This window comes from Strigops habroptila, chromosome 9, assembly GCF_004027225.2.
Source record: "Strigops habroptila isolate Jane chromosome 9, bStrHab1.2.pri, whole genome shotgun sequence".
Lineage (NCBI taxonomy): Eukaryota > Metazoa > Chordata > Aves > Psittaciformes > Psittacidae > Strigops > Strigops habroptila.
Genome location: NC_044285.2, coordinates 5,381,127 through 5,404,005, shown reverse-complemented (window position 1 = coordinate 5,404,005; position 22,879 = coordinate 5,381,127). Strand labels below are relative to the sequence as shown.

The following is a 22,879-nucleotide window of genomic DNA, read 5'->3' as shown; positions in this document are numbered from 1 at the left end:
TACTGTTCCAGCATCCACTATATAATGTTTCTTTTTCTGAGTGAGAATAGTGCTCATTCTTGTTGTTTAATGTCTACAAGGTCTGGTAGAGACTAAATCATGATAAGATCCACAGACGTTTAGGAAAGCCTGAAATTGGATAAGTGTCAGTCACTATCACCTCCATCAACCTTAACTTCCTTAGTCACAATGTAAACAGCTCTACGTAGTTTTTCATTGTTAACTGAGAAAGGGGGGAGAAAAATATATCCCAAACACTTCTGGACAGCAGCTGTGGGCAGAAAATATATAGGATGCTGAAGCTTGTGAAGTTTGCAAGAAAAACAGTGCTAGTTAAACATGTCTGAATATTGGGAATCCCAGGGCATTCATGTGCTTCGGTTCAGAAAAGGGAGGGATGCTGCATTTCACAACAGAAAGTCTTAAAAATAAAATAAAATAAAAATAATTGCTTTGGGGACCCAAGTTAAAATGCAGGTGTTTTGAGGGGAACATAAACATTTTTTCCTAAATGAGGCGTTGAGGGCTGGGAGAAGGGCAGTAAAATTAGTGGAATTACTGCCTGATTTTAACCAGATGATTGCTGCAGTTGGACACCAGTGTGGTTTCATTAGGGATTCTAATTTACAAGCCACTCGCCACATTCCAGGGGAATGTAGCAACTCCCTCCTCTCACACTCCCCTGCTCCTAAAGAATGCCAGCACCGAGCTTTATGGCAGCAATGCCTGACTACACACTTGCTGTCTTTGGGACTTTTTTTGTCATGGTTGCTATTGTTGGTTGTTTTCTTAAGGTCAGCTTGACTGTAGCACTGTGGCCAAGCTTTTTGGGAAGGGAGAAAAAGAGTCACACTGCCTTAACCTGGGCAAGTAGTCCCAGGAATCTGAGTAAATGTCCATTGGTGTGGAGAACATATGGTCCTTCTACTAAGAGCTGCCCTGATTTGTACATAATGTGCAATCAGATATATTACATCATTTCAGTGTTAGATACTAGTATATTCCAGATATAAAATGGCCCTTTTCCTGGCCTTCCATTAGATCCTAAATTGTCATTGAAGTACAGTCCTGAAAGCCTGAAGCAGGTGAGGTTTTGGCCTCGAGTGACCTAGCTCAACATAAATTTGTCTGATCTTTATAGAGGCAAATAGCCTAATGAATACTGTGGATAGCAGAGATTTCCATGTAGCCAGCCCTTGGGATCTGGTATTACTTTCAGAGGTATGAGATTTCTGCCTCAACCCACCTGGCAGAGCAGCCATAACTTCTTTTTCTTTAGCAAATAACACACAGCTCTCCTGCATTCCTCCTGTTCACCCTGCTTAGCCATCTTCTGGACCTACCCACACCACATCAGCATAGCTTTCCCATGTATCCCTGAGTATTATTTCACTGCCACACTGCAAATCACTAAAGCCAAGAAACAGTAATATTCATTCTTTTCCTGTTTCATGGTTTCAGAGCCCTCTTTGTAGAGGATAAACATCCTTTTGACATATCATTATTTCCTGGTTTTCTCCCATTCCTTCTTTCTATTGCTTTTTCTCACTGAATTTCACCTTTCCTATCAAGAGCTGCAAAGGTTCCCTGTTTTGTCCAATCAACTTCCTTCCCTGTGCTGCTTGCAATTTTCTTTTACATTTTCAGTACATCTGAGTTTCATTTTTCCCCAATGACTATTCTCTTGGCTAACCCACTCTGCAATTTTGGTAGGCTCACTAGGGTCCAATGGCCATGGTTAATGTTTGCCTGCTGTTAATCCTAACCCTCACACCTAAATTATGGTTAAAAATAGTGAACAGAATCCCAAAAGCCGGAGGGGGTTTTGAGTCTGTCACCAAGTAGTTATAATATGTGCATGTTACATATTAACAAAGCACACAAATGCAGGAAGTGAGGTTTCCTTTCAGTTGTAATATTTATCTCCCATTTTTTTGAGGGCAGACATTCTGGTATACTGCTGCCTCTCCTCTCCTCCTGTCAGATCTCACAAGTTCTGCTGGGTTGGCTCAAACAAATATTTCAATGTGAAACCTCCTCTTTAAAACCCAAAGCAGATTTAGTAAATAATGTCCTTCCCCTGAGGCAGGAATGAGCTAGCAGAGCGGGAACCGTACCAACAGAGGAGTAAAGTTACGTACAGCAAGGAAAAGAGCAAGTCCCCTTGCATTAATTCATTCTTTGGGATCTTCTGTCCTACTTGAGAACCTCTAGTGAAATATTGTGAAGTCCTCATCCTGAGAAAATTCAAATTCACCTTTAATTTAAACCATTCTGCAGGGTTTTTTCACTTTTTTTTTTTCAGTTACCTAGGGGCTTGTGGTGGTGTGGGTAAAACTGAACATCTTCTCACACTTCCAAAGACACTTTGGCTGAGAAGATGTGGTTTTCGGATGTAGCTTGCCTACAGAGGAGTTCCAATTATTCCCTTTAAATATTACTTATTCAGTATTTGGATCATTTTTTCTGTGCCAAAATGTGTTTGTGAATCAATCCAGCCTCCTGTCAATGCTTTTGTTAACCATAAATATTTGCTAGCAGTCTATATGATCAAGTGGCAGCCTACAACTGTTTGCAAATGCTTCTCTCAAGGAATATCTGGAGATCACTATTCTGGTCACTGCCTGAGCATGTGGGAGTCAGCTGAGCTGCAGGGTGATGATGTTAGTCCAGAACTGACTGAAGCTATATAAACTGTACAATGACTTGTTGGCACAAAGTAAATGATGAAGAAAAAACGCTTCCTTTCCAGATTCCATTTTAAACTATTTGTGCTACTCTTCATGAATATACACCAATTTGCAAAATGATTCAGTTGTGCAGGTACCCAAACTAGTACAGCCACCCAAACAGCAACCATGTGTTTTCACTAAGCAAGAGCTAACTTGACAGAACCCAAACCTCAACTGGTGGTTGTCTTTAAACGGAGTAATTTTACTACTAGTCTTTATTTGCAAAGGTAGGTAGGTTTAACCAGACACTTTCCATTTTTCACTTTGCTGCAACTACAGACTTGCTGAAAATCTTTGTGAATTAAAAATATTATTACGATAACTTACTATGGTATCTTTCCATTCTTCTACAGATCTGAGATGGCAAAGGCCCTGCAACACAACTTCCTCTAGTTTATAAAGCAGGTTTTTTTGACAGTCAAACTATCAAATGAATTTTCATGAAAGCACTCTGATTTCTCTTAGTTCACCCTTGGAATGATAACAAACTTTGTAACTTAGAAGACCTTTTATTTGCTTGGTTGATGTTCTTGCTACATAGTCAGGATGCACTGCACCATCAGGGCATTTTGGAATACTTCATGACTCAAGTGTTTCATTCTTCACTGACTTTCACTGTCATTTAGGTTCCTAACTCACCTGTTTTGATTAGTTTGGAAAACCAAAGAAACTATTCTTTAAGGGTAAAGGATGTGCATCAACTCCAATCTATAGGAGTCTCTCTTTGGTACTAGCAAGAAACAATCTGGCATGAATTATTTCCCATTGCTATTCAGAGACCTTTCAAGACTTCACTTCTTGTTTTCATAAGATCACCTTGTATAATTGAGGGCTAAAATGCAGGGCAATTTGCTCAGCTCCCTCCCCAGTCTGCTTATCATCATCTCATGGATCTGTACAAATTACATGGAAAACAAGTTGAACAAAAGAATAAGCTGGAATTTTTCTAACACCACAGTGAATCCAGGCAGCTTCTGATGATCAATTTGTTAAATAATCTTCATTTCAAACAACATTTGAAATGAGATAACCAATACTTCATAAAATACTTCATATTCATACATAAAAATACTTCAGATAAAAATAAAACTTTGAGATTTAGTTGATTTACTGAAGAAAACACCTTTTTTAAATGATTTTTAAAGGGTAACAAAATTTAGTCTCATTAGGAGAAAAAAAGTTTATTTTTTGTTGCCTTAGAACTCTTTTAAGAGTAAATATGTTTTGGGATATTTGGACAACATGAAAGCTGCACTGAGAATGTCTTTCACAAGACTGACTGATCTTGAAGGGGTTTTAGAAGAAGATGCCCTGCTTTATAAAAATGATCTACTGACAGAGAGGTTCAGATAATTTTAAAAATTGGAGCATCATGACTGATCAGAAAGATAACACGAATCTTACGTCTCTTCATAATTTATATGAGTGTAATTAAATCTACTGTCCTTTAGGGATGTGTTTATCAGATGTATGATCAGTAATCAGAAATGTTGTAAGATTAGAAAGATTTGACATTATAGAATTAACATTATAAGAAAATTACTTTTGCATAAGTCACTAAAAATGCGATGCCCTCATTGACAAAATGCAAAACCTTGTGAGATAGAGTGGGTCAAACAGCCTAGACAGGAGGCTGATGCTAGAAGGAATAAGACCTACTCCATCTCTGCTGCTGTGATCCTGAGGAAGCTGGAAGGTGAAGCACAGCACAGATGTTGCACACCAGTGCTCTGCTGCTGAAAGGGGATAAATGACTAATAGCCTTCACAAAAGGCCAAACAAAGTGTCATAAGCTCCTAAAAGCTCCTAAGATGAGTTTCAGCTTTTTTTCCTATAATTATCTCACTTCTAGGCTAAACTTGACAGAAAACCCACTTGGTTTTGTAAGAATTACTCTTGTTGTTTAGGAATGCAGATGTTGCCGAGACTCAGAAAGAAGCCTACTTTGATTTGGCCAGCTGTCTCTTAACAAGATGTCCACAGACTCTTCGTTGTACCCTTAACACTTAATCCAGACAGACAATGACTTAATGCTAGCTCTTGACACAAACAGACACAGCAATATATCGAAGAAGGCTGAGGCCATCAAAATAATTCTCATTTGAGAGTAAATGCAGCCAGAACCCAAGTTTGGGAGTCTGCTGAGTAAACACTACCAAAGGAGAAATAAACATGTTCTCTTGGCCTGAACTACCATAACTCTCTCAGCTGCAGAAAGAAAATACAGCACAAGAGAAAAAGGAATGTTTAGATATAACTTAGAGGACGGAAATTTTCTGTTCTTGTTTAGAAGATCTCACAATAGCTGACCACAGCCATGTGTGGTAGCTGACATCTACCCCTTACCCCAAAATATGTTCAGGCAGATGGAGGGAGAGATTGCTGGGATATGATTATCAAAAATAAAACCACAGACCTGGATGAGCTAATGTTGTTCCAGATGCATTATCTTATAATCTTCAGGAAGAGAGGAAAGGAACTTTGTATTCTCCCTTAAAGAGGTCTTTCAGTCGGGTTTATTTCCCCACTACATGCGAAGAAATTGCTGCCTAAAATTGGAAGGGATCTCTGCCTGAGTCCCAACCAGAAGAAAAGTTAGATCTGAAGAACAGCAAATAGAGTGAATCTCAAGTTTCTATTCATCTGCTATGACACAAAAAGATCCCTGGGTCCTTCTACTCTGTATTGTTCAGGAAATGACCCCAGGTTGATGGCCTATTATTTTTCTTTTTGTTTGTTCTTACCCCAGACCACCTTTCCATTTTCCCGAAATTCCTTCTATCTTGCATCAAACCACATTGCAGAGCTCAGCCAAAACAGAGCCTTCCAAAAAATGTTTCTGGGACAGTATCTTCAAATAAAATCCCAAGCTAGGCATTTAGGCCCTTAGCAGAGGGGTTAGTTTTGAGCAAAATTCACCTTAGAAATACCTCCAGAATGATCATATCTTTAAAGCCCTCTGACTCTTCGTGGGAGAAGCAGCCACATCGAGTATATTACACTGGGCACTGCAGTAGAGTTTGCATTGGCGCTTGTGCATTTGACCCATGGGCCACTGAGCTCACTGATAAGGTGGCTGCCCTCCAAGGAGACATCCAAGCCTCCAGTCAGGTCCCACAGTAATTGCAGGGTCAGCTTTTTTGCCACATACGGTGACCATTAGCTGAAAATATCAGTGACCAAAGGTCACTGCAGTGCCCTGGCAGTATTTATACGCTTGAAAAGTACCTGGGTGCCTTTGTGTATCCCAGCATTACTGCTCCTATGGAAAACCAAGGATTTGCTTTTTAAAACAAGATAGGTTTTCTCTCTCTTATATATACCATATACATGTTCTGCCTTCAAAAGTGTTATCTCATATTTAAAACAATGTGATGGGGAACCGAATTCATCCCTCGGTAAAGCAAAGGATGCTCCTACCATTGTCTCTTCATTGTTAAAAGGTGGAAACCTCAGACAATGAGAGAAGGAAAAGAAAAAAGGAAAAAGAAAAGAGAAAAAAAAAAAAAAGAGACAGTTTTAAGGGCTTTTAAAATATCTAATGCTCCAGGATCTAAATTGGCAAGGAGCCAAGCAGTGTCTTAAAGGGACAAGCACTTTATTATACTTTCTAATTCTTCCAAAGTCTGTCTGTAGGATATATGAGCTGGCTCTAATATGACTACTCTATTCTCATCCTCCAGTGGTATACTCTGGTCTCAGCTCATAAATTGAAAATGGAAGATCACTAAATCAGCTTGGACTGTTTCAAAGGGACATTGTGAATTTCCAGTCAAATCTTCTGGTTTATCTTAAATATTTCATCTTAATGTCACATTTAGAAAAAAAATCTTTCATTCAAGTAAGTTACAACATACAGTTCTAAACTGATTACACTCTCCCACTGACCTTCTGGAGAAAGGCTTTTTCACGGCAGTACAAATACCACTTTGGCAGCTCTCTGCTATAGCTTAGGAAGGAGAATTTTTGGCATGGCAAACACTCTCAAGACATGTTATGATGCATAAACAAGATAAGAGCGGGTCCACATTGCCATAACACAACGTGTACACCACTGCAGCTCTTGGCAAAGTCTCCTTTCAGAGTCTACCATTTCTATAGGGGAGTCCTATGTCCTTTACACTAGCATGACCAACATGCCATTCATCATAACTTACTGGGCCAAACTATTTTCTGTATTGCCACAGATTTCAGCAGTCTAAACAAGAGGAGCCATTTTTTGAGGCAGGAGGGAATGCAATAGTGAAAAGGATTGAAAAAGATACAGATGAATACTCTCAATGAGTCTCTCAGGTACAGCCTGGCTGAATCTCCTTACAATGATAATAGCAACTTCCTCCCCTGAGGAGTAGCACTTCCCCAAAAGCTCAAAGAAACACCTAGAAGGGAAAGATTTAACTGAGAAATTGTACCATGAAATGCATTATAAATGTCATTCATTTCAACCCATGCCAGTTGTACTTGGCAATAAACAATGGACCCTTGAAATACAATTCTTCTGTATTCTGCTGCTAAAATAATTGAGGAGTTACCTGAGAAATATGTGTTGATAAAATTGCTCAGAGGGCTTGATTCTTTCTTTCTACCCTGGCCTTATTCTTTTGTCTTCTGAGTGGAGATGATTTTATGTTTGGGGACTTTAAATGAAGCTGGGAATTTCCATTGCTGCTTATTTATACAGGGCTATACACCACAGTTAATTCACCCTGACAAGAATGATGTTGAGCTTTCTTGCCATATGATCTTGTATTTAAGATCCTGTCAGTTTTGAGGACTCTAAATAAACCTTCTTTTAAATATTTAATACTCTTCAGCGATATATGCCTTTAGGCTCTGAGCCTGGTCCAACCATCAAAACTTAGAGTTTTCTGTATTTCCCAACACCACAGTCTTCCTGTATAAATTAAATTTGCACTCCAAATTCTCTGATGGATTCCAAGTTGTTTGCTTCTCATCTGCCATTCCCCTATATCTAGAAAGAAATAAAAATCTACTTGAGTTTCTTCTCAAGACTTCTAAGGTCTTTGTACAGTAAAATCATCCAGTCCCAAAATTAAATAGCCAGAATATTTTGTTATAACATCTCCGATGATGTGAATGATGCTCAGGTTCTTTACATCTTACTTCTTTTTTAGTAAGGACCTGCTAAAAGTAGTCAAAGAAATGGTGATTTCTCTGCCTATTTCTTTGGACCAGCGACTTCCTCCCTTTTGTTCTTATAACTACAGGAATAAGAGAAACAACAGACTACCTGACACAGATAGGAGATCTTCATGGAGTAAATAGAAGCCACCTTGCAATACTGACCCATTGAAACATCATGGTTAATGTGGGCTTTGACCAAAACAGCCAGCATCCTCTTGCTTGAGGATCTCACCCAGGTCACCAAGAGAAACATAGATTAAAGCTCTCACTGTGAGTAAGATTGATAGAGGTTTGGACCTCTGTCCCCACTGACTATGCCAAGTTATTTTTCATTTTGACCACAAGTTCCCTTGCAGACCTGCAGAGATTTCCTTCTAATTAAACATGTCAAGTAGTCACTCGACCTCAAACCATCTCAGACCTTCATTCAGACTTCTCAACACTATGAGGAAAGGGGGACTGAAGGAGTTGGTACATCACAGGTTTCTTCTCATCCTTCCTCTCCCAACCAGTAGCCTCAACCATCAACACAGTTCTCAAGGTACTGAAGAACTAGGACCTTCCAGGCAAGATTTATTTGCTCCCTTGTGCTCAAAGTCCTCCAGAACTTGTCCTTTCCCTGTATCTCCCCATTTTCACTTCTGGATGTGTCACACATGCACAGATACCCCTAGTAGAAAATCTGAGATACGCAACAAAATCCTGACCCAAGAATCACAGGATGTTCTCTGAATAGGAACAGGGCAGATGGGATACCTGTCACGTGCTCCAGTCACAATCAATAGCAAAGGCAAAAAAGCACTACAAGGGCCTTCATCAAATGGAAACATAACTAAAACAAAGTGTGTGTCAGGTTCAGTTCAAGAGAGGTTCCTGGAAGATATGTTATAATAACTAGAACAGAAATTTAAGTTCTTCTTTGACAGGAATTGTCCTTAACTCTAAGTGAAAGTGTTTAGACTTCACAGAACTCAGCAAAATTGACTTTGAGTGCCAGCAGTGAATGCTGTATATTCTTCTAAGACTTCACAGTGCAACTGTCAGCTGTCTGTTTTCTTTCTGCTATATGTAGAGTTTACACAGACACTCCCAGAGGAGCCTTTAATTGCATGTCATGACAAGTCTCCCAACCTCTTTGCAGCTCTTCCACTTAACACATAGCATAAACTCACCCAATCTCCCTTCACTTTCTCCTTTCTGGATTTCTCTCTTGGAGCTCTGTAGACGCCTGTGTTGAAGCTTCGTTATGATGGAGTAGACCCAGTGGAGAACTCTATAAAAAGCATCCGACCCATTTATCAGGACAGATCTCTTCAACAAGTCTATATAAACCTCATGTGTTGAAGAGACCTAACCTGTGACTCAGAGACAAAACTAAAACCTGAACTAACTAAGAAAGAGGGTTTTTTTTCCCCTGGTTGCTTATTCCTATTGTTGTTTTCATTGTGCAAGAAAGTCACTAGATTTTTACTAATGACAGCACTGAGTGGTCCCAGCAGAGAGACAACACCATTACAGAGAGAGCTATGCAAACACAGAGACTGTCCCTGCCCCAGAGTTCCTATAATAAAAATAGTAAAGACAGTGGGAGGGAAAATAGAAGCATAGAAAGCTGAAATGTGTTGCTCAAGATGACACGGCAACTCAATAGTCACTACAGAGCATTGCTTCTCACGGTAAGTGTTTTTGTAAGAGGTCTAGCTTTGCATTTAAAAGAAAAAACCAAAACAATTATGGCAAAGATACTGTAAAGTCTGGTTACACTTGTAAAGGGATTCTGCAGAACCTCATGTCCCAGTGCGTCATATTATTCTCTTTTTGAGCAAATTTCTTCAATTCTCAAGTCTAAGAGACACTTCTTTTGTACTGCTTCTGCCTCAAACCAGTATCCAAAAATCAAGGTGCTCCAGTAAAACATATGTATTTAAAGCACTGTATATTTGCATCAAATTCCTCCTCCACCCATTCCAGCCATGGTTTAACTGCACATTTAAGCACATGTTTAACTTTAACCACACAAGTAGTGCTATACACATCAATGAAACTACCTGCACTTAAAATTAAGCACTTGTTTAAGGGCAAGATGTCGAGAGACACGTAGTGGGATTTTAAAAACCCCTTGAGCATTCAGTGGAATTTAGGTGCCTAATGCACTTAAGAGACATTTGAAAACCCCACTGAGATGGTGTATCTGCTGCCGAATGCCTCTGGAAATCTAGCAGTGATGCTCAGAATGATACAGTGATTGATTGCAGTGAGAATTACACCTCTAATGAAGTCCTGATTGCCCAGGGAATTTGCAACAGATATGGTTAAAACCTGTGCAAGTATTAGCTCCTTTTTCTAAGGCAACTCTTAGAGCTTGATCCAAAATAGCACTCGGGTCTTGTGCAAATCTGTGAGCTACTCAAGCAGCAGTTCTCAAAGGGCTCACAGGACCAGCTTGTGGTCGATCTATGTTCACTGCTTTCCCGACTTCAGCAGTCTCGGGTATATATCACCCTGTACAATGGTCAAAGACCCCAGTCCTCTCTTTCCCATCCTGTCTCACCAAATCCTGCCCCTCCACACTCTCTTGATCCCAGACTAATCCCTCAAAGAAGACCCAAACCACCCAGTCTCCAGTTCTGACAAAACCAGCACTCACCCAGCAAAGCATCCAAATGCCTGAGGACACTCAGAAGCTGAACAAATACATCTAATAAAGTGATATAATTTTTCTAAGCTAATGAGATGAAGGTGACCTGAGCCCACAGGTATGAACTCTGACAGACAAGAAGCCGAGGAGATAAGCACCCACTTTCACCACAATCAAACAGAGGTCACGCTGGCCAGAGTTTGAATCTTTCTGGCAAACAGCTCACTGCAGCTCTACACCTGGCTGGGTTTAATTTGTTATTTATGTCAGCTTTGCATATTTGTAAAGTTCAAGGGTTTATTGCCCTGGCCTGACCTTGCCAAGTCAGAGCTCACATGTGGTTCTCTAGTAGCAATTTCTTTCTAATAAACTTTACTTGAAAGAACATGTGTGATGGATTTTGTTGATGATTAAAAAGAATGGGTCTATGTTCATTGTTAGCCAAGCTGGTTTTGAAGTTTTGTTGGAAGTCACCTCTGTTCTCATTTTTAAATGTCCCCTTTCCCCTCACCCCTTTATTTAACTGCATACCCTAATTATGTTTCATGTTGAAGCATGTAGCATTGTTTGTGTCTATACAGTAAAGACACTTCCCCCCCTGTGCTTATTAAGATTGTTAAATTAAAGAGCATTGTTCAGAGTTGTTCTTTAATCGGAGCATGTGCAAGCACCAAAATCTGGGCACACACAAGAGCAGGAAAATGCAAGTCTCTGATGTACAAACATGTAAAAAGCAACCAATGCCTGGCACATTCTTTACCAGCCCCAAAGACTGTTGTTCCTAGTCTGCTTTGTTTTTCCCTATAAACAAAGGAAACAAATATTTTCTGTCCCTACAGTCTGTGTAACAGGGTACGATCTTAGCTCCATAGGAAGCAACACCAAACTCCCTTCACCTTCAAAAGGCTCAGAAATTCATCCCCCTATGCTCAACAACAAATAAGCCAATGGTTCCCTGGGAAGCGGAACTTCTAAAACCTGATATGTTGACCTTTCTGCAGTTTAGGTTCTCATGTAGCTAAAAGCATGGTGGTGCCTGTCTCCATGGTGAGCAATTCCAGCCACCTGGGTGCCATGCAAACTCAAGCATTAGATGCACTTCAGGGACTGTATAAACTGAGGATTTTGTGCTTGCACCCACAGACCCACATTTAGTCCAGCACTGCCTACCCTTCTGCCAAGCATGGTTAATATCATCCAAGTTTAAGAGTTGTTAGAGGCAGATAGACAGACAGACAACACGATTGCATAAATCTCATTTTCTTATAAATCCCAGCTGAAAATGTTCCAACACTGCTATCACATCCTGAAATCCTTACTTCCTTCAAACTCTTTATTTTCCCACAGCTTGCTATACCTTCATCTTAGAACATAATTCTGGACAGTTAGCATTGAAGGATGTTTTCATCTGATGTATGACAGCAAGTTAGCATGTGCTTTTGTGATTACTTGAAAAGCATGTATGTGCAAGTACTTTCCTGAATCAACAGCTTTGATTGTAAATCATTTGAGGCAGGATTGCCATTTATTAAATGTGTGTACAACGACCTGCCTGAGATCCCTAACACTACTGTAAAATGACTAAATAAGTAAATAATAGTGACATTCATGTTCTGACAGCAGCTGTGAGACTTTCCATTAAATGAAGAGCTCAAGAGGCAATTGTGCCTAATAGTCAAAGCAGGGAGTAGGAAACTGAATTCCTGGTTGTCACTCACAGAGCAGGGTTAGGATGCAGTGTTGGTTACTTCTGCCTGAAGTATCAGTTCGTAGCTCCCTCTGTGATTGGGACACTGGCTTAAGAAATTGTCAGCCTGACACAAGTTTTTTCTTTACTAAGTGGCAAAAGACTCTAGTTTGAATTACACTCAGTGTGGGTTGGCCTGTAAAAGCTGCAGGGCAAGCAGCAGTCAGCATCTGTGGGCCAACTGATTAGAAGAGCTCAGCCTGCTGATATTTGTCTGAGATTTGCTTTTCCCGGTGCCATCAAAACAAATCTTAAATCTTATTGCTTGTCTTCCTTTTCTATGAGGTGGCTTTTCAAAGAATCAGGCAATTTTAGCAGACCAAAACAGACATGTATGCTGGTTTGTATGTTTGTATGTGTGTATACAGACACACCTCCAAATACTTTTCTTCAGCTTCTGTTTCTTTGGCACCACTGCTATCTGTGTCCATACATAGTCTTCTTGTCAGTCATTGTCCTTATCTTTCCCATCTCTTTCTTACTTCAAATTCTTCCTCTCTCTCTGTGAATTTCACACCTTTTTAGCTCGAAGTGTCCTTTTGTGGCCCAACTAACACCACACATTTTTATCCAGATAGCACCCCTTTTCTCCTCTTCCAAAACTTTTTTATAATGTTCTCGCTTAAAATGCAAAAGATAGTTTGGTGAAAGCACATTTTTGCAAGGAACAACAAAATTAAGGGGAACCAAAGCCGAGTAGAGATCCCCATGTGGGCAAAAAGGTACAACCAAGAGTAGATTAAAATAGGGGTTTCCAAAACAAACTGGAAGTTTCAACAAAGCGGTAGCCCTTATTCTGACTACAGCTTAATTGGACACGCTGGTGTTTGAAGGGGTTTGGTGGAAAATAAAACAAATGTGCCTATTGTTCTTACAACAAGTATTACAATAATAATCATTCTTTAAGCATCGTTAGCGCCTTTCATCTAAGGACCATAAAGCACAGAGCAAACATTATTGAACTAAGCCTCTTGGTGTTCCTACAAACAAGGTAGACATTTTAGACCCATTTTTAACATAAGAGTGAGGCCCAGGTAAGATAACAGCAATTTGGTTTTCACATTTGCTGTTGGTTACTTAACTATATGTATATTTAGGCCTAACAATAAGTATTACCTAATCTTCAGAAGTGATAAATATCACTGGTTCCAATGGTTCTTAGCATGTAGCATCTTTAAAGCTCTATTTCTACTTTAGTTGCTTTAAAAGTACGTGCTTAGATTCCTCTGCCTCAAGATCCCTGCCAGAATCACACCATAAGTTTGTGCAAGGACTAGAAGAATTTAAAGCTCCTGGTTCTTAGTCCCTTCATCTACAAAGTAGTCTACCATGATATTCATAGTATAGCTAATGTCCTGTAAAGACCTAGGCATAGTCTTCACTTTCAGCATGAGCAATTCTATTGAATATGATATTAAACACAGTGAAAACAGTTGATTCAGCATGCAGGTTTTCTTACAGGATGTGGTCTCACATATTTCCTTTCCAGTCTTTAGAAACTCTCAGATGGCTTCACATACTCATCCAAGAGTTTAAAATATGAAATGGAGCTAAATCCCCACAAAAGCTTGTTTTATCAACCTTTGCTAACTCTTCAGTGATTGGTCAGCAAATCTGTAAGCAGAGTTTTCAGGCATTGGCTTAACAAGAAGCTTCCAGCCTTGCTTTCAACCAATCCAAGTACTAAACAGAACACTGCCCAATTTATTTTTTAACAAGGTTCTCTACTATTGAAACCAGTATGAAGTGCAATTATGGGCTTAACATTCAACTGTTAAATTATCCTCCCAACATCTTTCCAGGCCACTCTTTTAGCTCTTCAGAAGAATATTTTATTGGAAAGGGTAAATGTATAAAAATCTACTGTTACAACACTTAACAAATCTCCCCTGTCAGGCCAGTAAACTGCAGTCCACCCACTCTGATCTGAGATTGCCGTTTCTCTGCTCCCCCTTCCCCACCTCCCTTTTCTTTGTTTAAAATATGCTGACCACACAGTGACCTCTCGTAACCCATTGGTCGAAAATTACAACCAGCCACACAAACAAGCAGCTCGAGGTCAGAAAGAGCAGGGTCTGCTAAAAGTTAGTAATCATACATTAATTCCCTGACATAATTAATCAAAATGAACCACCGTTATCTAGCGTGGAACCTTTAACCTATTACAAAGGGGTCAATTTGCAAACCACTTGAGCATGGGAGTTTGGTACAAATAGCATACTCCCTTCATCTGGGATGCCCTAAGTAGGCAAAAATGCCTTTGAAGTCCCAAATCTACCAGATTTAGATATAATTTCATCAATCAAGTTAAAAGGCTGCCTTCCTTCCAAAAAGGATTTCATGTAGATCTGTCATCTAGCTCTGTTCAGTGGGTGACTGAAAATCCATTTGTTAGGCTCTTTTTGTCAGGATGGAGTGGGCTGCAGTTGGCTCTACATGTCAAAATAGCTGAAAGTTTATCAAATTGAAGGCTAAGAGGCATGATTTGTGTTAGAACCTGCACTGGTCTGGTGAAGGAAGCAGTAAATCTCAGCTTTGTTATGCCAATCAGCTCCAATTCTGGATCTTAATTGTGTTTTCATTTGATATGACTATAATTATATCTATATAGTGCATGCAGCTACTCATAGGGAATCAGAGACAGGACTTCACACATCTGTACAGCTTGCAGGACCATGCTGCCTTATGATCCTTTATGCTGTCACCCAAGCAAAGTCCCTGTGAATTAGTAGTGTCACCATCTTAAAAGCAAGGAATTGAAGCCCAGAGAAATAGCCCTGATCTTTCAAGCAATGTTAGTGCTCAGTTCTTTTTCAGATCTTACATTCCCAATAAAATCAGCATGAATCAGGCATCTCAACAGGAATCAGAAGCCTAAATACTTTAATATTTGGGTGTAAATGGCGTGTCCAAGGTCAGATAGGAGGAACTTGCAGCAGAGAGGGGGACAGAATCCAGGTCTCTGAAGTCCACTGAATCAACCTTCCTTCATCAGATTTAAGATCCCTACAGTCTATGGAGTCTCCCTTGAGTGTTATCTAATCCACTTTCATATGTACCAATACAAACACTCATCTGTATATATATTTAATGTATTTATTTATTGCATGCAAGAATGGATGAACTGTAGAGTTTTAGAAGAATATCATCTTATTCGGTGATATTATACATCACACAGGTGAATCTCAAGGGGTTTATGATGTTACCAAAACCCCAAAATAGAATTAATTTTAAGCCATTCACTGAATCTCATTTTCTGTGTCATATAATATATGACCACAACAAAGGTGTCAAAAATATTTTAAATTACTTTATATTAATATTAGTGCAACAACTGCATTTGGAAAGTATCACACCTACTTTAAAAGTTTCTGGGAAATGTAAAACAAAGTCATTGTTAAGGTCAGTGTTTTAGCAGAGGTCACTTGAACTACAATTCCCAACATGCACACGGAGTTGACATGTCTGGCTTTTAAAACAAAATCACAATTCATCATCTGAATGTCAGATCTGTGGCTTATGAGTTCCTGGTGTCTGAATGATTATGACACTTATAAAGTATATTTTATTATTACAGCCCACTCATTGCCACTCTCCATATGTGAAGTGATGGATATTTTAAATGTAATTCTACTTATTTATATTTATATCTTACTAGTGACAGGTAAAAAGCATCAACAAATCACTGCAATTTTTAACTAGTCAGATACAAGATTTATTTTTAGTATAGTTAGTATGCACACTGTGGTTATTAGGAAGAATGATTCCCACCCAGAGAATCATTGTTTAGTCATGTTTAATTAAAATAAACAAAAAAAAAACCAACCTCAAAACATTCAGGAATGTCACACAAAGGTAAAAGGGAAAATGGTAGAGATGCATATCACAAGAAGTCTTTGTGTAGAAACAAGGGGCCAGATTGTGCTCACCTTTCTGCCTTGGCTGCTGGAAAGGCTGGTTTCATACAGGAGTCTATCAGCCAAGAGCCAGGAACTGCACATTAACTGCAACATCTTCCAGTGCTGAAAGTGACCACTGCAAATTTAGAGGATAAAACTGTCTTTAACAAGAAGAGATTGCCTACAACACACTACTTCTTCAGATTCATACCTTTTCTGGCATCAATTCCCAGGGTGGCTGGACAACATGCAAGGTAACATTGGGGATGCTGCACTTCTACAGCTCTTCTTCTTCCAGAAGGACTAAAAACCATGACCCAACACCCAAAGTGCAAATAATGCTGGGCCTGCTTCATCATTCTCATTTCAAAGACCTTCTTTTGCACATAAGTTTGCGGCTGCTCCTGGACATAGCTCAGTGTATACCTCTCAATAAGAGCAGTGCTGGACATATACTGCAGGGTGGGAATTCCTGTTTTCAGTTCTGGGCAGGTCTGTGCAATAGGATAATACAGCTCCAGGTTGCTGAAAGGCTGTTGGCTGTGTAATCACAGATTCCTCCCAAGAAAACTGGTGCTTCTCTCTATGCCCAGTCCCCAAGTGCACGAGCTGAAAGGCTGACATTACGCTGTTTGTAGGGAGATTTCGTAGATTAGCAGAAAACTTTGATGCTTGTCTCTACTTCACTCCATGCACTGTACCAAGTCACCACATGCTCTAGTACAAACTACTGAAACCCTCACTTAGCATATGTATAGAATGGATATAACTATAATTAATGACCTCCAAGGTCTCTGGTAAAACCATTTAGCATTTTTCAGGCACTCTGTGGGCTTTTGGGTCAAAACAATGCGCACAAGGTAGCATTAGGAAGAGTTTCATCCTCATGTTATAATAATATATAATAGCAGGATCTTCGAGTTACAAATAAAATCACATTGCAGAAATGTGTAACACAGAAAATACAACTGGACACATCACACATGCAAACAGACTTAAGGGTGTCTAACACGTAGATGTATTCTGGACCAGGGCATTTACACAGTGATAAACCTGTTCTTGCACAGATAACTTCTGTTGCTGTTAACAGATGGGAAACAAGTGTGAAAACACCAACTGCAGCAACTTACAATGGTAGTTGCTCTAAGGTATGAGTTACTTTGAGCTTATTCAATAATATCACACAAAGGACAAAGGGGTTGCTGGTAGCTCATTCTGCAAAGCCATCTGAGCTGCAAAGGCTTGTGAGTCACACTCCAGAGCATCTGCAAGGAAAAACACATTACATTTTCCAGGCCAGCAAAACTCCTGCTCAAAGTGGGAAACTCGCACATGTTCAAACCATTCCCTCCCCCATGCACCGTCTCAACTCCCACGGGATAGGGAGTTTATTAGTTAATACTTGAGCTTAAATCTTCATCTGAGGAAGCGATGAGCATCTAAGTCTGTCCTCCCTTCTTGCACAGAGATGAAAGTTTCTTAGCTGACCTGTTCTCTCCAACCTCCCCCCTTCCTGGAAGAGACGAATCCCTGCTGAAGAAATCTGAAACCTCTGGCCACCCAGCATATTTTTCAGAAATAAAAGCATCTTCTCTGAGAAAATGCGTACATGGAATGAAGCACAATGCAAGGCAAGCTCTGCTTGCTTAGAGCTGTAGGAAATGAAAGGTAAAAGCCAAAAAAGCCAAACGGAGTGGTGTTAAGATAACAACAGGACATTGTTTTGATCCCAGGAGATCCTGTGGTTTTTCTTTTTGATAGTGTCACTTAGAGTAACTTATAAGAGAGGCAGGGAAGGTGACACAATTTTATAGCTCTGCAAGGGCTTCACACCATGGGACAAGATTCCTATTGTACTGAGGAGCATTGGAAAGAAAAGGGGGGAAAGGAAAAAAAAAGAGCTTGCAAAGCAGATCTAAAATTACACCTATTCTCAAGGAAGATACAAATCTAGGCCAGAAGGATTGCTCATTACAATGAACTCCTAGGAACTTTTCTAGCAAGTGCTTTGCAGGTATTTATCAACCTAGCTGAGGGCAGGTGAGCAGGAGCAGGGGAGGGAAATCAGCCTGCTTTATCCCCACAAAACCCTCAGCCTAGTTTTACAAGTGATCACATTTTGTTTTACCACCTCCTGAGTCCAAAATTTGTTCAAAAAGCCTCCAGCCAACGGGAAGGGTATGGCAGGGATGTGATAGAAAGACAAGAAATTTCAGAGGTAACTGATTCTCATGGCTTTCCCACCCAAGATCATGTCCAAGCAAACAAAAAACTCACCTTTTTAGCTAACAGGACAAAGTAAAAGCAGAAGACCAGGTTTGCAGTGTCTATCTGTGCATTTTGCTTAGGACTGGATCAGCCCTTTGAGGTGCAGCCCCTGCGCACTTCAGCTCTAGAGTCAAATCCCTGCTTCTCACATTGCTTGCAGCAATCAGTCTGTGCTTAATGTATTTTCACTTGGTCAACTGTCTTTACCCAGACACACCCCACATGGAGGTAGGACACTTCTAGTAAGCCCTTCCAGGCTCTCTTTGTTTCAGAAATACAAAATCATGCACTAAACAGTGCCTTTTCAGCTCTCCCCTTTCCTCAGTCCCATCAATGGCAGCAGAGGTGGGCATGATCTGTAGCATCAACGAGCTTTGGACCTCCTGAGGTAGCTGGTGTACCCCATACAGGTTTTAAAGCCTGGCATCAACAAACCAGTTGCAAATTTCAAGCCGCAAAGCTGGAACAAACCAAAGATGCTGCTGCCCTCTTACAAGAGAAAAAAACGTAAACAGTTAAACCCAAAATAAGTAACAGAAAGTAGGCAGATTCAGAAAGAAACAAAACATAACAAACCTGAGTGGGCATCTGCGATTTTCAAACCATAATATAAACCCACGACAATAATTACAGTGGGATGGCCCCCAGTGTCCCACTACTATTACTGCGAGGTAAAGTCTTCAAAGATCTTTATCTGAACCTAATTTCAACTATTTGGTTACAGAACTTCCTTTATTCCCCTTCCCACTCTGCATTGCACAATGCTCTTTTTGGTGTTCCCGTTCACACAGCGGGCACTGATCCCTGCTAGGAGAGGTGTCAAAACTTCTAATAAAACGACTGCTCATGCAGTAAAGTCTCACAGCTGAAATTTTGGAGCCGTACGAACTCCCACACAAAGCAGGGCTGTCAGATCAGATTGCAAGGTGTCGGTTTACCCGATTCAAACTTGAGGCTCTATTAAATAAAAATGCACAACACCCCCCCCCCACACACACACACAAATGGAAGATGTCAATCAAAAGTAATTAATAGTTTTCCTTCCTCTCTTGCACTCCAAAGAATACCAGGAGACAATATTCTGTGAACTCAAATGACTGATGAATAACACACGTTCAAAAAATCATATTTATGGTAAAATATTCTCTGAAGTTGTCAGCGCTACCTGAAGACTTGTATTCCAGACGCACAACTTATCCCAAATTCCTCAGCGGTGTCTCTGTGCTGAAGTGTGCTGCACAATGTAAAGTTTTGGAGGTGACAGAAGGTGTCAGTACAGATGGGGAGGACAAACATGGGGTTAAGCCAGATGTGAGGGAAAGAGCTTGGGGCCAGATTTGAGCCTTCAGCATCCACCATTTACGTCAAGCAACTGTGAATGATCTCATTTCCCAAGTCATCTGGGGCAAAATATTGCTTTGCGTAGAGAAGCCAATACTTGTGGGAACATATAAAATAAATAAAGAATCCTGTTCGACTTCACTGAGACCTGAAGAGGTTTAAACGAAGTCCCTGCAATCTGAAAGCCAGATTTCTTCATTTATCCAGCAATATCTGCATAAAACAGTAGTAGTACAGGTTGCTGGCTCTTCAGCTCAACATCATACAGTGCACCAAGTGCTGGAGTCCTACTTTATTTGCTATAATCAGGTGTGGTTTTACTCACAGAAGGATATAGAGGGACTAACAAGGACATAGACCCATACCTTTTTTTCTCCATCAGCCCACTAATTCCCATGCCACGTTTGCGCCCGTCCATGTCATGTATCTCAGTTGTGTATCTCTCCTTTGCCCCCAACACAGTCACGGATGTGTTACATCAAGTCCATGTAGATGGAAACATATTAGCCTGCAGGCAACTATGAGCTTAAAAATGAAAAATCCTGCCATTTGTTTCATATTGCTTGCTCTGGAAAGGAATACCCCTGCTTTGGTGCAACTTTCTTTCACCTAAGCAGGGATTTTTAGGATACAGACAGACGTGGATGGCAAAGTCAGCTCTCTCCAGCTACACATCACCCTTACATGGGAGTTCTCCCTAACTCCCTTCAGCCAAACTGATCTGACTTAGGAAAGAGAGGTTATTAAAACTGTGCATTTTTTTCTTGCTATTTCCCATTCAGTTCCCCATGTGCAAGCATGATCCTGCAAAGATTTATATTTAAACATTACTTACCCAAGTAATCTCCTTAAAGCAAAGAGGGGGTTTTCAGCATACACGCTGAAGTCTTGCTTGATTATGGACAGTAAATGACTCTACATCATTCCCTTTCAGCAACACACATTGTATTTACAGACAGATGCCGTAAATATATTTCGGTTTTTTCCCAACCTTTCTTTTTTCCCCTCCACATTTTTTATCATATTGCCTAGAATACTCTTTACACATGCTTAATCAACTCTGAACAGCAAGAAGTAGTATATGATACAGGTAGCTCCTCCCAGCCTACTTGCAGGTAACCTAATGGAAAGAGGACCACTGCACTGGATATCTTTAAAGCACTAGGCCTGTAAGTTGTTGCTGCTGTTGTAACCCCATAAAGCTCTTTTCTTTTGTTCTCTTCTTGAGACTGGTTCCTAGTACCCTTCAGACATTTTATTGATCTTTCTCCTCCTCTAGCTCATACATGCTAATTGTACCTCTGTAGCAAAACAATCTTATTATCATGTTAATTAGTGGGAGGGTTGTTGAGGGTTTCCAGTTCATTACCTGCTAATTTCAAGATAAATGAATCCACAGGTTACTAAGTAAATAAGGTCACCTATCAAGTACTTGTAAACGTGTTTGTAAACAAGGAGGGGAGATGGGGTGGGAGAGAAAGGGGAGTATGTTTGGCTTGGATGGTGGGAAGTAGCTTTGGATACGGATTTGGCATCCCATGCTGGGGTGACTCCATTTCCCTTGAACTCATTTGTAATGGAAAGCGAATGTTTGCTGTCCACCTGGTTCCCCAGTGGGACGTTTCCTCCCTGCAACTGCTTTGTGAGCTCAAAGGGCTCTTTGTGAGCAGATTACTCATTCGGAGGTTTGCTTGATTGTTGCTGCCTTTTGTGGTGAGAGCCAGGAGTGAGGACATGCACTAGGCAATACAGCACCAAAGGGGGAACAAAAAAGGTTGGTAGTGTGAGTCACAGTAACCTCCCCCTCCACATGGCTCGGGGTTATTCATATTGCCTTTATACACAGGGCAACAGGACAAAGGAATTCAACAGGAGAGAGGAAATAAGCAGTCAGATCCTCTGCTGGGGTAAAGTGACATACTGCTTTGAAATCTGTGCCTTTACACCACTCCCCAAATCTCCAGGAAAATTATTCTCTGAGTGGGACAAGCGAATAAAAGGAGCACGTAGAAAAGCATATCTGAACCATTGCAGAGACAATATCAAGGGTCAAAATGGAAAGCGATACTGAGCAGGCTCCTTTGGGCTCTGTACTCAGACCACGTTCGTTAAAGCCAGTGAAATAAGGAATATGTGTATTAAATGTTCAGAGCACCCCAAGCTGGGGAGGGCAACCAGCTCACTGAAAAGGAGGAGAGAAATTCAAAGAGACTTGATAAATAGGAAAAAAATTATCTGGGGAACAAAAAAATAATAGGATATCTGTCCCTATGGGCAACTTCAGAGTCCAAGACTGAGTAGGAATAAGGTACAGCAAGACAGAGTGAGCCTAAAAGGTGGCTATTCTTCATTAAAGGACATGAAGAGATGAGCAGAACTCAAGTTAAAGAGGGAGAAATACTGTTATGATATCGCGGACAAAGCAAACATGATATAAGCATGTATAAGCAGGAGTGTTGTCTGCCAGACTCCTGAATGACCCCCAGACCATGTAGTGCTGCCTGGGGCCAGGTTCAGAGGGAGAGCAGAAAGATCAGAACTCCAGGAAATTTAGCCTGTGAAAAAGACTGAATGAACACAATTGTTTTAACTGAGGGTCTTCAGAAAATTAAAAGATGAAAGAAGGAAATAATCTACCCTCCAGAGCCATACAAAAGAGTTTACAAGAAGGATTCAGGTTTGGGGAAAAAACTCGGGTGCCTATATATAAATGTTTAGCGTCAACGTAGGGACCCAAGGATATCTAAGGCAGGTTGGCAAATATGATAAGGGACCTGTGGGAGGCTCGTATCCTTGTGATGAGGCTGTAGACTTGGCAAGATACAATATGAGATTTTAAAAGACAATAGAGACCCATGTTTAAGCATCTGAATCATTCCCCAGGTAAAATTTCTTAAAGCTAAGGGCAGTGAAACACTGGAGTTTGCTTGAGGATGCTATAAAGTCCTTATCTTTGGAATAAGATGGACTAGTCTACCTGCTTTGGTGCACTGGGATCCAGCATATTCCCACCCAAAACCACCTGGGGTCTTTCTCATTTTGTGTCTAGATTAGAAATCACTGGCCAGCCCCTTTTCCCAGCTGTGGTCTCATGGATTCAGCTTTCCAT

At 40.4% G+C, this 22,879-nt stretch overlaps 1 long non-coding RNA gene across 2 annotated transcripts in view; it reads right to left on the bottom strand.

The window, feature by feature from the left end:
- LOC115613190 overlaps positions 1–22,879 on the bottom strand; it is a 141,794-nt gene that overhangs the window by 38,402 nt on the left and 80,513 nt on the right. Inside the window, exons 4-5 of one of the 2 annotated variants that reach the window (XR_003993301.1) lie at positions 16,192–16,297; positions 9,068–9,150 (exon numbers count right to left, since the gene is read on the bottom strand). This is a non-coding gene — a long non-coding RNA (uncharacterized LOC115613190). Of the gene's footprint in view, positions 1–9,067; positions 9,151–16,191; positions 16,298–22,879 lie in introns of those variants that run through there. The other variant, XR_003993299.1, reaches the window with a different exon arrangement.